The sequence below is a fragment of the Elaeis guineensis genome, chromosome 4 (genome assembly GCF_000442705.2).
Source record: "Elaeis guineensis isolate ETL-2024a chromosome 4, EG11, whole genome shotgun sequence".
NCBI classification, from domain to species: domain Eukaryota; kingdom Viridiplantae; phylum Streptophyta; class Magnoliopsida; order Arecales; family Arecaceae; genus Elaeis; species Elaeis guineensis.
The window spans coordinates 33,867,557-33,885,620 of record NC_025996.2 but is presented as its reverse complement, the minus strand read 5'-3'; the positions used below and the strand labels follow the sequence as shown (position 1 = coordinate 33,885,620).

Sequence of the window (18,064 nt, the reverse complement as noted above, 5' to 3'; positions counted from 1 at the left end):
GGATTATTGATCATTTTAATCTATTTATTACAGGCTTACCAAACATGGCTTAAGATTTTACCTGTGTTACATAGAGATTTTTCTGTTCTTTTCTGATATTCTTTGAAGCAAAGTGATGTAACAATTTTGCAATTTTACATTTTTTCTTTGTTATCATGTGTTCTTTTCTTTTTAATCTATGATTTGGGGTTGATAAACAATTAATATTGGTGCGCCAAGATTCTGAAGCATTTATTAGAATTGAGATCTAGCCCTTCGTCTACAATTCCTGAAAGTTGTTATTTTTATTACTATGTTGGTGAACCATTGCATGATTTCTTTTTTTCATTCCATTCGTATTTAAATAGTTTCTTTTATGCTTCTTCTAGGACTATGGAGATATTGGGAAAATTTATTTTGCTCAAGAAATGAGCCAAAAAAGAAAAAGAAAAAAAAAGCCAAATTTATTTAAAGTAGATATTTCACCCAATTTATAGTTCAGAACTCAACCATTTTAGTGGTTGAGTGGTCATGAGATGAACAAAGATCTCAATCTATGTCTAGATTTGGCATGCAGCTCTTCCAAATACTAAGCCCTTAAACAAGTTTGCATACCTCAACTTAACTCTAATTGACAAAACTTAGCCTAACCAAATCTGGCACAAGTCATCACAAACTATGTTCAAGTTATAAGTGGTGAAGTCGAGTTGGGTTTGGGTTCCATTGATTGGATTCTGAATAGGGCAGGCTATGCAAGCTTTAATCGAAACAAAGATATGCTCAATCTCATAAACTGTCTCTAATGTACATAGAACATCTTATTAAACAAGTATAGGGACAATATCTAGTTAATTTTCTTGAAAGAGAAAGCTGGTGTTTATGATGTACAACAGAAATTATGAACACATTAACATGGACAGAGTATTAAGACTTGTAAAAAGATATAGTAAAAGAAACACTTGGTGAACTATTTAAAATAGATATCCTCTCTCTCTCTACATACACACACACTGGCTTATAACCCCATGTGATGCATGGGATGTAATTTTTTAAAATAATATTTAATTTTATTTATCTATTTATTATATGTATTTTATATATTTAAAAATAATTAAAATAATTAAAAAAAATTATATTTTATGTATTGTATGCATTATAAGTTATTGGATAAATCTTGTGAAGATTCGATGATCTTGATTTCATGAAATTTTTTTCTAAACTCATCGTCGACAATGTTGCCCGTTCACCACCATTGCCACTAAATGGTAGTAGCATCGTCGAATTCGAGATGAAGAGAAAGTATATCAATATACAAGATTTCAAGTAATTTATGAAGATAAATTCATCATATTTTTAAATTAATTGATAATATATTTATACTTTTTAAACCAATACAAAATTTGAGCCATTGTCCAAAATTTTTCTGTTGGGCTTCTCCAAGCCTTTCGTCTCTCATCCGATTGAGACTCCTGAATGGAAAAAATAGAGGAAGCACCGAACAGCCCCTCCAATCATACAATCCAAACCTCCTCTTTTTTAGAGATCGATCTTCGAATGGATCACCTCCAAATCTGAACCAATCAAACATCTGGCTGAATTTGACATCCATTGTTGCATCACTGACATCTCCTCCCCCTACCCCATCTCTTCGCCCCTCGACGGCAAAGATGAGGACTTATCTGACTTTCGACTGCTTTGCTGTGTTGTTGGGAAAGATGAGACCAATCTTCGAATGGATCACCTCCAAATTCGAACCAATCAAACATCTGGCTGAATCTGACATCCATTGTCGCATCACTGACATCTCCTCCCCTTACCCCATCTCTTCGCTCCTCGACAGCAAAGATGAGGACTCACCGTGACTTTCGACCGCTTCACTGTGTTGTTGGGAAAGGATTAGTGTAGGATTGAGGTCAGGATCGGACAAAGAAGTGGAGGATTTTGTGGAGGCTAGGTGAGAAGACGGAGCAGTCGTCGTAGGTAGTGGAGGAGGCGACAGTGACCACCTCCCAACCCCTGTCGTTCTCCTCCACCGTAGGCAGTGCGGGGGGAGGCACCAACTTCCACCATCATTTTTTTAGTCCTTCCCGAGCCTGTGCCATGAGTACCTTCACTCTTCCTAAAGCTAAGGGATACATATGGCGAACAGCACATTAGGATGAGAAATAAACACACGGTAAGTGAAGGCTGATGCTAGAGAGAGAGAGGGAGGGGGAGGTTGCTTCGGGTGTGAGATCGTTTTGTAATTTTTTTGATGGAAAAAAATCTGCAAGTATCACTATCCTTCATTCCATAACTAATGGAGCTTAAACAACTCCGATACCAAACTCTCCAAAGGGTCCAAAATTAATATCCTCTCTCTTTCTCTCTCTCTCTCTCATTGACATTATGAAGCCAACTCTTAAAAGCCCTTCCTCTAACATCTCCATCTCCCTCATCACCACCAAACCCCTCCCTTTCCTAAATTCCTACCTCACAAGTCCTCCCTCCAGATCATGAAGCTAACTCTTAAAAGCTCTTCCTCCCTCGTCTCCATCTCCATCACCACCACCAAACCCCTTCCTTCCCCAAATTCCTACCTCCAAACCCTCCCTTTAGAGCCAGCTCACACCTTCTCTTCTCCAAATGCCATCACCCTCCCTCCATCTGTAGCGTCCTCCAAGCCTCCCACTCGATTGGACTCTTAGGAATGGAAAAATAGAGGGAAAATGGAGAAATTTTGGAAAAATCAAGGAAAACGAAGGAAAGACTGAAAAAAATTAAGGGTAAGACCTTTCCTTTATGCTTCATTTCATTATCTTTTCAGATATCTGTGGGAAAGTACAGCAGTTGAGAGACATTAGAAGGCTTTCCTAGAATCCGATTGGATTTTTTCCCACCCATCACCATCCCGGCATTCTCGAGCAGTCCAACGTCGCCAGCACCATCTGCCCCCTTAACCTCTCTAACGATCTCCTCCTAACCATCTCTGTCGCCTACTCCGCATCCTCTGTCGGCCGCCTCCCCTTCCAGTCTCGCTACTACCCAGCCCTTGTTGTCTGGCTCTACATTGGCCACTTCGCCATTGCCCTCATAGCCTACCTCTTAGTTGCGTCTCAGAGGCTTGAAGCGAATGAACGAAGTGGTCGAAAAGGAAAGCTTGGGCGATGCCATGCGGCTTCCTCCCCCTTCTTCCAAAAATCTGTGTCAAACGGAGGTCCTGCTAATGCAGAGGCCTTCGTTTTAATATATATATATATATGTGTGTGTGTGTGTAGATGTGTGTGTGTGTGTCTCTCTATATACACACACACACACACACACACACACACACACACACATATATATATATATATATATATATATATTAGATGTGCGTGCGTGCGTGCACATATTCAATTCTCTTATTTTGTTGCATGATTTATGATGTTCACAATTTAATTTTGCATTTGAAATAACCATGGAGCTGTGAGAACTTTTCAATGCAAAAACCTTGAATGTATAAGAATTTCCAAAACTAGTTAGAGGCCTTCTCTCATATTTAATATGTTGGAGCACCTAAGGAGACAAATAGGTTGAATCTAGGGGAAAAAAATTGTTTGAGAATCTGGATTGGTTTTGGATCATATATTTTCTTTCTCCATTTGTGCTTACTCAACCTGGCTTGATTGGCTCGATAATTAAATGGGGAAAAAACACAGAATTAATTGGATCCAACTATGTTCTATTTGCCACAATCCCAATCCTACCCACTATGAGCCTAAAACTCCTAAAATTATGCTAATCAGTTAACCAAGATATGGCAGATACATATAATAATTTTTCAAAACAAATGGACAGGTAGCATCCTTCTTTGTTTGATTAATTTGTTGGCACTCTAAAGATTGTAAATGCGTCAAATCTAGGTTAATGAAATGAACCAACAAAAAAAAAATTGAACCCAACTCAAAAAAAAGAAAAAAGGGAAAAAAGAAAAAGATATCCAATGAACCAACCTGATCTTGCTTGCCAAGCAAATCCAGTTGCAAGCCTGGAATCACTTCAACAAAATGCATCTTTTCTGCTGCCAATTAACCAACCGACAAAGAAGATACATTAGTTTTTTTTTTTTTAAATAAAAGACAATAACCTTCTATTTTGTTTAATTTGTTGGAATACATATGCAAATGTGTTATGATTATGTTAAAGAATTGACTTGTTTGAATTAGATTTGGAACATAAACTTTCTGATTGAATTATGGTGGATGCAACCTGAATCACACACCAACAAAAACACACAAACAAAAAAGAAAAAACCGACCAAGAAAGAAATTAATGAACTGACCAGTTCAAACTTGATTCTGCGCATCTCAATTCGAATCCAGCCCTCCAGCCCTAGAGGAAACTTTAGAGCATCTCAACAATATGAACAGAAAAATTACATGTCAATTAAATAACCAAGAGATGGAATATACAAAAACTTATGATAAATAATCTTCTCCAGACCAGAATAAATACACCCATATCACTTTGCTGAAATGCAATTTTTTGGAAGTTTGTTTACCTTTTATCTTATCAGAATAGACTAAATTCAATAGAGTTGCACAAATGCATGCTATATGTGCAGAAAAAAACAATGCTATATTTTTTGTTAATAAATAAAGAAGGAAATTTTGTCCTGCAATGCTTGCTTAGTTTAGCAAAAAATGATAGGATTACATTTATAGAAGCAAACAAAACAATGGAAGTAAAGAAGTAGGTTTCATTTTTCACCGTAACAAAAGATATAATGATAGAAAATGATAACTTACCTGGTGGAAGGACCAAATTCAGAAGGGCATGTTACATTTGACACTAATAGCAGTATTGACATATAGGCTAATTGATATAAACTTCCACGACTAGAGAATTCAAATAACTTGTGGCGATGCTCCTACCTAATAATAGGAGGTCATCAAAATTTAATATCCAATCTTTGAAATATCTAATATAATTCTATCATTTTCTATTAAATAGTTTCAATATCTTCTGCAGGTATTTTGAGATATTATTGCTTAACTTGGTGATGAAGAAGAACACAGTTTCAGGAGGGTGTAACTCTAGAATCATAATAGAGCAGATTTTTCCTCATATCATTTATGAAGACTTTACATCAAAAATGCAATACCAAGAAAAAATGCTAACACTTGCAATAGCATGCACAACTGTAGAATCGGTCGATAGGCCAACAATGCAAGAAGTGGTTAATAGCATGAAACTCCTATGTGGAGAATAATGTACAGCAGTCAAAATGACGCAGAGTTTTTAGGATAGGAGGTTAATATCACTTCTACTGCTTTCCCTCGTATCATTTATGAGACTTTACATCAAAAATGCAATACCATGAAGAAAATGTTCGATCTATTGGAACACTTGCAATGGCATGCACAACTGTTAAACCGGTCGATAGGCCAACAATGCAAGAAGTGGTTCATAGCATGAAACTCCTATGCGGAGAATAATGCACAGCAGTCAAAATGGCGTAGAGTTTTGATAGGAGCAGAGTTTTTAGGATAGGAGGTTAATATCACTTCTACCAATATTAGATTGATGATTTAGTTTGGTGATGAAGATGTTTTTTTTTTTTTTTTTTTTTTTTTTTTTTTTTTTTTTTTTGAACATGTTCAGTTTGCTTTGATCAAATGGTGATATGACTGTTGTTATTGTGAGTGACGCCATTCTAAAGATAATTTTCAGGGGGTCTTTGTTTTGCAGCATACAGTTTTTGATAACAAAAGAAATGTAAGGTGATTGGATAATGCATAATCATTTGTAAATCATTAGTCATACATTGTCAGGCAATATAATCAAGCCTTGAAATTGGTTCAGCAGAGGCAGTGGATCGGTATCAGACTACATCCAGTAATCACAAAATAGATATTTTGTGAATATCCTAGATAGATTGTGGTATCCTACATGTGGCTAGTTATAGTCAGGCCTCTTATCGATTCTCTCCAAGGTACTATTTTTGTTGCATGTTTCAACCATGTACGGGTACCAAGCAGGTATCATGCCACGGAATCCATATTGTAACTAAGCCTAATCAACCTCTACAAGAAATCCATTTTAAGCTTGACATTTTGGATCAAGCTAGGCCCATTTCCCATTTGGTTAAACCTTATCAAGCCTAATTTTGAGCTCATCAAAACAATTTCTATTTCGATGAACTTGCTCAAATCAAGTTTGAATTAAGCTCAGTTTGGGCTTAGTTTGAACTCAAGACTCAACAAATTGTTTGCAAGAATAAAACTCATGATCCATTAGACCATCAAAGAATCAAACTCCAAACTCATGCAAACTATCACACTGAATTATAATGAATCTATCAAATTGTTTGAATAAGCTGGTTAATGATTGCAGCCATTAGAGTTAATTCAACAACTTGATAAAAAATTATGTTACACTTTTGTTTTGTATAAACATTCAACAATCACTCTATTTTTTTTTTTTTAAAAAAATCTAAATAGGCATCTATATGAGTACAAAATATGTTTTCAAGTTTATTGGGCCAAACTTGGTAGAGCTAAGGTCCAATCAAGTCTGGCTTGGAATTAACTTCAAAGTTACAAGCCAACATTGGCCTCAGCTCCTTTACATTTTATTCCAGATTAATCCAGCTGAACATGAACTGTTCACGAGTAGCTTGAATCAATGGCCAGCCCCAATCCAGATGTCTCAATTGTTTTCTTCAAGGATGGCTATCTCTCAGCTTCGATTTAAGAAAGCAATAAATCTATAGAGCCAAACGAATTTTTTTTTCTCCCCATATGATAGAAGATTGTAATATATGGATTGCTTAAATTGCACCAACTTGCAAATTGAACAGAATATGTTTTGTTTAGGAAGACCCATGTAAGCCACAACACCATTTCATATGATTGTTCAAATGGAATTGAACTGCTTAAAGGAGATACAATAACCTTTTTTTTTTTGGGGTGATTTCAGTTATAAAGCCTAACCTTACAAAATAGTGCGGTCATGTTAGGTGGGTACAGGAGCTAGAATATTCTCTGGCCTGGTTTTTGGGAGGATGAAGGAAAAGAAAGGGTATCGATCAGAAGGATCCATGCAAGAACTGTTGAAAGATTAATTGAAAGACAAGAATTAAATAACCCTTTTTAGTTTGCCAATGTGATTGGGTTCAGAGCAAACGTGGACACATAAAATCCACTCAAGCATCTAATAAGAATAAAATATATCTACAAAATAAATTTTTTTTGGCAACATAATTAAAACAATCAATGCAAAAGGAGGTGACGTTTTCCATACCATATCGGGGGTTCGGATATGTCCGTTTGAGCTTAAATTTTCCGTTTTTATTTCCAAAATCTTGGCACCTAACAAACATCAGTGATATAGAAGAATTAACTATGGATGTTAGAACTGATTAACACTCATCATTACACTGTGATTTTCTAATACGATCAGCTACGAAGTTAATGGAATTTTAGGATGATCAAATCTAATTTATAACAAAAGACTCCTCGGCTTAGAACGATCAAAAAAAATTGTGTACCTGCAATTGGTTAAAGATCTTACAATTTCGTAAAAGAATCAAATAATACCTTTCTAGGTGTTCAAAATTTGTTAGATCGGACTTCAATTATCAAATCTCTATCGGTGGCAATATCACAAGTATTCATGTAAGATGTACTCATAATTGAAGGAGTTAATTGGCTTGACACAGCTCAATTCAACTAAATCTCAACCCTAAACTAGTTGCGAATTGGAGGAATAAGTAGATAAATTATTTTTTTTGAAAAAAAAGGCACCATTTATTGATAGAGATCTTTCAAAAAAAAAAAAAAAACGTAAAAGATCGATAACCCATTAATTGATCAAGTTGATTTGATTGGGCTTATCCTTTAGAAACATGGAGACGAGCAATCAAAACAGAGCAGCGACGATGATCTTAAGGTGGCATTTGATGCATTACCAAGCAATCTGGATTATCAGTAATATTGATTATTGTATTTGATACACGTAAGTAATATTACAGTAAAATTATTGACAATCTTGATTGACATGTTTGGCATGACAATCACATTATTAGTAATATGAAATCAAATTTCAAAATATTTCTAAGTCAATTTATTAAAAATTTATATATTATGATTTATACTCAATGTCATTCTAGCATCATGAATTTTCACAGCAATGTGCCTGACCATTGACCACCGCCCTTGCCACTATCACAGACTATCACCCTCCATCGCCATCGCTGTCAATGGATGATCATAATTTTTTATCTTTTTACTTAAAATCTATTCATCAGAAAATATCAATTATTTCATTAGATGTAAAGCCGAATGACGTGACAATAATTAATCTCCTATCTTTATGTGTTGAGGTCGGGGCTCTTGATCATGGATGATGGGTTCATGCTTGCATAGACGAGTAAGGAAAAGAATCAGATATTGTACTTGCCATTGCCTTGGAAGGATAGAATAGAATGAAAATAATAATGGAAAAAGCTTAGCTTTTTCTTTTATTCCTCTTGACACTAGTAACCAATAAAAAACAAACTAGTCTCCAACTTGCTCTCCGATCAGAGCACCATGATTTGCGAGAGGGAGAGAGTAGTAGTCGTGCTTCCTCAGCCTAAGAAGAAGGTAGAGCAAAATCTCACTGACGTCGTGGTAAATGGGCATCGCCCCAATCAGCACCCCACTAGGTTCATCAACTCTATGCTCACCGACACCACTACCGTCGACACCTCTCGCTCTTAGAAGAGGTTGGCAGAGAGCTTGCACATGGCGATCATCGAGTTGAGCATCGAGAGTGGGATCTGTGGTATCTGCCGGAGCGAAGCTTCAAGTTATCTCATGTCTTCCTCACGATTTGGAGCTTCGAAGGTCTGAAACCAAGGTCTCTGATGATGGATAGGTCTTGAATGAAGCAGAAGACTAGCTCTAATAAGAATAACAATCGCATAGTGGGAATCCTCTAAAGAAGGGATGCACAATCTCCTTCGGCAACGGCCATGAGGGTGATGGGAGGAGCTGTGAGGGGGGATTCAAAGCGCCATTGTCGATCTCGATTCTCGTCATGCCAACCAAAGCCAATGATGAGGATGATGAAGAGGAGGGTGGAGAGGGCAAGGAGGAGGTCGTCGAGGCCGAGCTAGGGGTGGTGTTCGCTAGACTTGGTGGCTGCGAAGTCGTGGTTGTAGCGGATATATTTGATGGTGGAGAAGGTGAAGGAGAGGCCTTAGGAGAGTTGGACCACATGGATGACGATAGTGGTGGAGAGACCGACAACCATGATCTCCGAGATGGAGATGGGTGTGAGTAATTTTGTCCAAAATTTTATTGCAAGATTGCCAAAAAAAAAATTGACAATTTGGATAGCCACCTCTTCCTAAAACAATTTGGATTGCTTTATGGGAGATCATGTAGATTGTCAAGATAATCTAGATTGCCAAAGATGAACATGTATAATTTTTCTTTTCAGAAATCATGTAATATTAAAACAAAAAAAATATCTCTTTCCAAATTTTGCATCATACAGAGGTAACAACATGCTTGATCTAATATTTTAATTTATTTTTTATGCATAAATACATATATTCAAATTTTAATAATTTTTAAATATTTTAATAAATTTTTATATATAAAATTTAAATTTTAAACACATGATTATGCATAAAAATAACTGAGAGATAAAAGAAAACTTACAATTAGTCAGATCTAAAAATCACGATCTTCGGCATGTGGTCTAATCTTATGATTTATGCTTCTCGCAATCTAAATCAAAATCCTGGATCAAATTTATTTCATTAATTAGACTAATTAGGTTTGATTTGGTCAATTGGAAGAGGTACAAAGAAAAGGATAAACAAGGTCCAATTTGTTTGATCTGACTCAACTAATCTGAAAAGGAGAGAAAAGCTTAATCTAGATTGTGATTTGGGTTGAATCATAAGACGATTTAAATGTCTTGGATTTGCCTTATTTTTTTTCTCTTTTTTCTTTTCTTTCTATTTTCCTTTTCTCTTCTCTCTCTCTCTTCCTCTCATTCGCTTTCTATTCTCTTTCTTTTCCTTTTTTTCTTTCTTTCTCTCTTCCCAAGCCATAAAGGGTTCCACCAATGGGAAGGGTAGAGGAGAGGAGGTGATGGGGTCGACAGTGGTGGTGGGATGCGGTGGTTAGTGGCAGCGGTTCGACCGACGGTGACAGAAGATCTGAAAGAAAAAGAAGAAAAGGGGCACTACCTTTTTGCCATGATAGTGGCACCTAGATCCAAGAAATGAAGAAATGAGAGGGGAGGAGGCTCACCGATGGTGACGACAGGGGGTAGTTGATAGGGTTGATTCTGGCAAGTATCACGTCCGAAAGCTTCTAGAATAGAGTAGATCAAGAAAAATAGAGAGAAGGGTTCTGGGGTGACAGCAATTTGATTACAGCAGTCCGTGGATTGTCGGAGGTGAGAAAGAAAGAAGAGGGAGGACTTCAGTGGTGGATCGAAAGGAGGATGGTGGGGTTTAAGAAGAAGTGGAAAGGAAGGAGATAAGCTCAATTCATCCATAGATAAGGCTGATCTTCACTGATGTAACCCATTAGATGACTTTCGGCCTTCCTTCATCGGCTCACGGCTCTAATCCGGCTACCCTCACGACCCTATTCTTTCGAACAGTGGATGATTGTGTAGGGGATGAGGTTCCCCTATTTTGATCATTTTTTTTTTTTGAAAACCTTCTGATGAAGTTGGTAGGCCTTGTCGACTTCACACTGAATCAGATTAGTCTGACTGGTTCTCACATTCATCCCTCAAAAAAATATTCATCCTCAAAATCTGAAAAATCTAGATCTTCTAAAGTTTAAGGTGCTCAACCCCAAATATTTACATATACAAATTTGTCCGGCTTTGATATTTTTGTTAAACCAAACACATAATCACATTACTAAAATAATTTGACCCTTGGGTTAACCACAAGACTCATGCATATTTCTATACTAAAGCACATACTTTTTTCAAGAATACTTCACAATTTGGCACCTCTAAGTCAATTTTAGAAATTTTTATCCCTTTGATATACAATTAGAGATCTCGTTTCTCCTCAATCAAAATCAATGCAATCAAAAATTTTCTATTGTATTTAAGACCAAGATATAGACTAATAAGATCCATACTAATTAAGTGACCAAGACTTTCATGTTGAGATAAATGCATGTTCATTTAACATTGAGTTAGGATTGATAATTAGATATAAAGATCTCACTGCAAGATCGATTATTAAAGTCAATTGTGTTGCAATAGAGCTTGAAATAAATTTGGTACAAATACTATAATGAAGTTTTGATTCTATAAAAGATAATGGTCCATCTTGATTAAAATCAAATCATTAAATGATTGTGAAAATAATCATGATTATATAATAATGGCTTTAGGTAAAAATGATCCATCATGATTATAGAAATCACCTCATAATTGAAACATAAAAATTAAATATGAGAAGTATTATCGATATCATGATTCTTATGTGGGAGTTGAGATCATAAGATAGGAATGAATTACATTGATAAAAAGACCAAATACAATTAATAATCAGCTAATCTTAGATATAAAGTGATCAAAATTTTTCTTAGCACAACCAATATAGTCGTATCATGACTAGCCTAAAAATCCATAGTATTCATATTTTCTTTATAAATAATAACCTCTTTTGTTATAAAATCATATCTTCCATCGTGATGCATTACGAACTACAATCAATATTTTCAATCAATTTTAAATGATTCAAACCACCACACTTTCACTGCACAACTTTGATCAATCTTTTTCAAAGTTTCTTAATGATTCATATTCAAACTCTATAAAGTCTAAGCAAAAGATTTTATTATCTAAGTATATTGAATCATAATTATACCTCAAGATAATTATTATATTCGTACCATTATTTGATCAAGATATTAATTTCTAAATCATGATTTAAGTCAAGCCAACTCTAGATTACCATGACAATTCAACTAAATGATTCAAAAATCAATCTCTCTCTTTGAAAAAAATCAACTCCTCATCGTGATCTTATAATTTGCTAGAACATCATAATTAAAGAGACAAATCAACTTTAGAAAATTCACTCAAACCATTGACTAAAAGAAATTATTTCTGATAACTATTAATAAATTATGTCCTTCGATTATATAGATCTTACTATGATCATAAAAGTCTTTTGTGCTCGTAATATCATTTAATTACCTTCTTTCTATTCTCTTTATCAACAAAACAACTACAATCTTCTAATTCAAAAATAATCCTTCAATAATTTGAAGATTGCTATCACAATTCTATATATAGTCATATTAAGATTATATTTTCAAAATAAATTCAATGCTAACACAACATAATACAATCCATCTATATTACTCAAATATACCTCTATATATCCATTGTTTCATCATGATGATATTTTTCCAAGATCTAGGCTTGGAACATTAACTAGAGTTTTAACTATACAGATCTCCTATACTTATTCAAAGTAGAGTTTTAAGAAACTCAATTTATAATCGCAAAATAAAAGTAGACATTATAAAATAATTCATTGAATTTCTAGTATCAGTAATTATTTTCAGATATTCAATCAAAATCCTAGTTCTATCCCACTCTCACTTAAGTTCTCATAATCTTTAATCTAATTAAGCTCTGATACTATTCTCTTATGCCCCAAACCTAGTACTCAGATCAGAAATATGATGGCCACACATTCTTTAAAGCAAAGTCCTAAAGAATATGTAAAGTCCATCTCGATATTTAAAAATATTATATCAAATCATACTTAGACAGTGGCAGTAAAAGTAAATCTCTAATTTTATAGATTAAAATTTATATCACCAATGTCTCATCATAATCAAGGTTAATTTTTTTAAAAAATAAATTAAATAAATATTCTCTAAGATTTTATGCTCTTCACTGTTCGATCTCAAGCCTCATAAAATTTTTTGGATCTGAAAAGAAATAGAAAAGAGAGAGTGGGCTTTACGGATTTAATAAGTTACCAACATCTCTGAGAGATCAGGCATAATTATAAATTTTTTTTAAATAATAATAATTTATAATAATAGATGCATAATCTAACATAATTTTGATTTTCGAAATATATTATGCATAATAATAAGATTTCAAATCCTCTCTCAGTCTTTGATGACTACGGTCATGATCAACTCCATGATAAGGCTAGCACTATAAGAAAGTAGTGTAATAGCAATGGCTATTAGCGATGGTAAACAAACCATCACTAATAATAATATTTACTAACTACTTATTATGATGAAAATTAAATCCATCTTAAAGGATGAAGATTTATTAGCAACGATAATGCCGTCGCTATAAGTTTAATTTTAAATAATTAGCAGTGATGGCTTTAGTGACATAGGTTAGCCATCGTTAATACTCTGCCTTAAAAATCACCCCTATTTCCGACCACTTGGTTTCATTCTCCACCACCTCCCCCTTCTTCCCCCACTTTCGGTCCCCCTTCTTCCCTCGTCGTGCCATCGGAGCCCCCGTCCCTGTGCCTTAGCCCCCACACCACCGTCCCCTCCTCGGATCCAATATCTCTACATCGGATCAGCCATCCCTAAGCTCGTGCCCTCCCTTTTCTTCTCCACCTCCTCCCTTCTTCCCCTGATGCTGTCGAAAATTTGCTGGAGCTCCCATCTCGACGCCACTGGCCTTCCCCCTTCTTCCCTTGCCACCGTCCCAGCATTGGATCGGTTGTCCCTGTGCTAGATCGGCCTTCCCCTCATCGGATCTGCCATCCCCTGCCTCCCCCCTTCTTCCCCCATCGCACCGCTAGAACACTGCACTGTCACGCTGTCGGATCTGCACGCTAGTGCCTGCACCACCTCCTCTTCTTCCTTGTGCTGCTTGGTGAGTATTAGCGATGGGACAGCACCGTCACCACATGTCATTCTTCCCTCTTTAAATTTTTAATATTTAAATTTAGATTTATCAAAATTATTTAAATTTATAATATTTGAATTTAATTTGTAGATGAAAAGCATATTCTTGATCATCGATAAGATCTAGACGATAGCCTCTGCCATTTGAAACCTCACATCTGATGGTGCTTTGGGAGTTGGAACCACTCCAGAGAGCTCTCCAATGAGAGTAGCCCCACTGCCTTCGACAGTAGGGGTTCGAGGCTAGGCCACCATCGAATCGAATCTGGCTTGCTCATTTACGTCGATGGCGACAGGAACAGCTCGATTTGTTCTCCGGTGATCAATGTGCTTCCAAAGGAAACATTTGTCCCTTAGGGGTAATTAGCAGGACCTGGGTAGTGGCATCGATGAGCTTGCTTCTAATCCATCACAAATGATATGGGTCGGTCTGATTGGGTTCGAACCATGCTCGGGCCTCATATTTTAAAAGATTTTAGGGCCTAGACCTGGTCCGAAGCTCAAAAAAATTTTTGGACTAGGCTCAAGCAGGGGTGTGGCCTGACTCAATCTGACCTATTTTCAGTCATATTTGCAATGCTGCTCAGTATTTTGGAACCTCCAGGATAAAATTTGTCTGGATGCCATGCTGGTGTGCTAATGCAGTCTAGTTGTCTGGTGTGCCCCAAGTTTGCATGCGCAGGACGTGCGTCCTGGCAGTCCCCATTTGCAATGTTGCTCGATACTTTGAAATCTCCTAATTTAAAAATTTTAAAAATCTTACATTGCGTAAAATCATAGACCCATCTAATGTATATATTGTACAGCATCCGTATATTTATATATTTTTTTATGGATGAAAAAATTATATACATCTATCAATTGATTGTCCAGTATGGATAGTTTGAAAAATATAATTAATTCTATAGATCATTACCATAATCAAATGATATGGTGAGGGTTCGAAAAAAATTTCGAACAATATTTTTTTTAGTTCTCCTCACACTTATGCCATATGGGGGAGAACTAATGAGAGATATTGTCGAAATTTCTTTCAACTCTTATTGTATATTATTTGATTACTATACTTGATATATATAATTAATATAATTTCTGAATGGGATATGATCTTTTATATCTATTAATTGATGATAGGATGCAATTATTATATAAACTATTCAAAATGATAAAATAATTATTTAGTAATTTCACAGATCATTGGATGCGAGGAGATGTATTGGAGGCCCTCTATAACCAGTGGAATAGTGAGAAGTACTATGATAAATGGTAGAGTCCAACAGAATCGGACCGTCCAGCAGGATCCGATCAGGCACACCGATTGCTCCATTGGCATACATATTATAGCAGATAGATTAGTAAAAATTCTAAACTTATATTAATCTTATATTTAGTTGATCATATTTTTATTTTTATTAACTTAATTTTATTATTTATTGTAGATAAGGCAGTTAGGTCATGCACCATGGCAGCTGTAGTTGTGGGATGCTACACATTAGTCTAGGAGGATCAATGATTACATAGATTCTAAGTCCAAATGGATCGAGGTAATTTAAAAAATTATTTATTAAATTTTTATATATACTGATATGCATAATAACATTAATAAATTTTTAAATTGTATAGGCGGATTATACGGAGTATATCGTAGCATGGTATGGTGAGGATCCATCCTCTCAGCTCCTCTTTAACCTCAAAGAATGGCTCAAGACTATCAGAGGGGTGAGTAGGAGCCGGATCATAAGGTTCAGGCATAGCTTCAACCCTCCAGCAACTTGCTGGTCTTCAATATCCTCCTTTTAAGCCTCGATGACCTAGATATGGGGTGATACACATGTCGAGGAGGTCATGCAGAGGTTTTTTGGTCAGTGATCTCAAGCTTTTGCGATGCCATCTGTGATATGATTATTAAGATTCTCTAAGATCCACATCTGTGCAATTAGCTAAGCTCATTATCACAGCTATCACTTAAGCAGTATTAATAAATTTTTTTACTCTTATTTTAAATTTTTATATTTAGAAGCTTTACATAGTTAGGCTTGAGTCGGAGGAAGGAGACCTAAGGGGTTAAAAACCAATCTACCTATCTGATAGATGGGATAGAGGTGTAGATATGTCTGTATCATAAAATGAAATGTATAAAAATAATCCATTCAAGAATCGAAGAAGAATATCGAAATATAACCTTCCATGCCAGTTTAGGTTTGAGGTGAGAGGGTGGGGTATCCAGAGGGTCAAAATTCAATCTAATAATTTGATCGATGGATCAGAGATGTCTATAATTTTATATCATCGAATGAAATATATAGAAATAATTCATTCAAAAATTAGAGGAGTATATCGAAATATATCCCTTCGTGCTGGTTTAAGTTTCAAACAGAAGAAAAAGAGCATCCAGGGGGTCAAAATTTTACTTAACCATCTGATAGAGTACTAGCTAGGGGTGTCTATAGCTCCATATCATCAAATAGAACATATAGAAATAATCCGTTTGAGAATCATAGTATATCAAAATATATCCATCCATAAAATTTAGACTTGAGACGTATCAATTACTTTAGTTTTATAATTTTAATTAATTTAATTTTAAAATTATTAATAATATTTTATTTTTTTTGTTATAAAATATTGGGACATACAGTTTTCATCCACCTATTGTTGTAACAGATTTACAGGAGGAGGAGGAGGAGGATCTTTATTGATTTTTTTTTTAAATTTTGATGTAATATATTTGATATTTGAGCAATGTTATTTATACAATTTAATTTTGATGTAATATATAATATAATTTTTTTATTTATGATAATGATAGTTAATTATTAATTATTATAATATCCATAAATATATGTTGCTTGTTAATTTAATTACAACATATTTTAGTAAATATAATTACTTGTTAATTAAATTATAAAGATCTTAATAAATATAATTATTAATTTAAAAAAAATATTATTAGCCATGGCTATTGTGACAGCAAAACCGTCACTAAAGGAGACTATTAGCGACGGCTTATTAGGGATAGAGAAAACCATCACTAATATTTTTAAAATTTTTTTAATATAAATTCGTTATATGTGATGGATATAGCTATTGCTAATTATTGTCACTACTACTTGTTATTAGCGACGGTATTTTTGCCGTTGCTAATATGCACCTTTAGTGTTGAGCTTTTTTCGATGATTTTTTAGTGTTGGTTTGTATCACTAATGCCATTAGCGACGACATGTCTATTATACATCATCGTTAATAATCAATTTTGTTGTAGTGAGATGCTTGGTAGGTGAAAGACGAAAATAATAAGATTTAATCTTACCACAAGCTAAGTTTGCATATAATAGTTCATCAATAGAATTATAAAAAAATCTCTTTTTGAAACCCTCTATGGCCATCCTATTCCTTATTTTCTTGATTGAATGTCTATTCCATATCCTAGTAGAGTTAGTGCAGAAATCGAGTCTTAGTTGAAACAAGTTCAAGAAATGCAACAGTAGGTTCACAAAAGATGGAGGGATTTCACAGCCAAATAAATGGCAGTAGCGGACCTACACCATCGAGGTATGGATTTTAGTGAGGAAGATAGTATTTTGGTCTATTTCAAAAAAGAAAGATTTCTAGCTAAAAGTTATAGCAAGTTGGGTAGAAAGAAATTTAGGCCATTCAAAATTCTTAAGAAACTAAGAAAAAATGCCTATCTTATTGATTTGCTACTAGAAGTACCTACCTCCTTAGTTTTCAATGTAAGTGATTTATTTAAGTACCATGGAGAAGTACCTATTATTGTAGGTGTCAAGGTGCTACCTTTCATTATAGATATAGAGATGACATCAAGGGCAGAGGAGATTTTGGATGTTCGCGAGATAGGGACACGTTGAGGTACATATTGTCGATATTTGGTACATTGGTAAGAGTGCCAATGGCCGATAGTAATTGATTTAAAGGAAGAGTGCGTCAGCTCCAAGAGAACCTATACCAAAGTTATCAGAAGGCTATCTCATTGGAATCGAGATTTCTCCCATTCAGGGAGAACTAATGTAGCACGTCAAGCCGTTATCTTATCTTATTCATCGAGTTGTTATTTTTTATCTTATTTGTGGTGTTGATTTATTCTAGCTTAATTATTTTAAGAAAGATTCGATAGGTTGGCCCAAATCAGAATTAAATCTTTTTGTTTATTTTTTAGCCAAATG

The 18,064-nt window shown here is 35.0% G+C and overlaps 1 protein-coding gene and 1 long non-coding RNA gene across 6 annotated transcripts in view; both read left to right on the top strand.

The window, feature by feature from the left end:
• LOC105043085 (uncharacterized) overlaps positions 1-5,284 on the top strand; it is a 28,346-nt gene extending 23,062 nt beyond the window's left edge. The window contains exon 5 of the long non-coding RNA XR_012140843.1: positions 4,972-5,284. This is a non-coding gene — a long non-coding RNA (uncharacterized lncRNA). The remainder of the gene's footprint in view (positions 1-4,971) is intronic.
• Positions 1-5,340, top strand: part of LOC140857437 (uncharacterized) — a 98,496-nt gene extending 93,156 nt beyond the window's left edge. For all 5 annotated transcript variants that reach the window (XR_012140910.1, XR_012140909.1, XR_012140906.1 and 2 more), the window contains exon 12: positions 5,161-5,340. The gene's annotated coding sequence lies outside the window, so the exon portion shown is untranslated. The remainder of the gene's footprint in view (positions 1-5,160) is intronic.
• Positions 5,341-18,064: the final 12,724 nt, after the last annotated feature.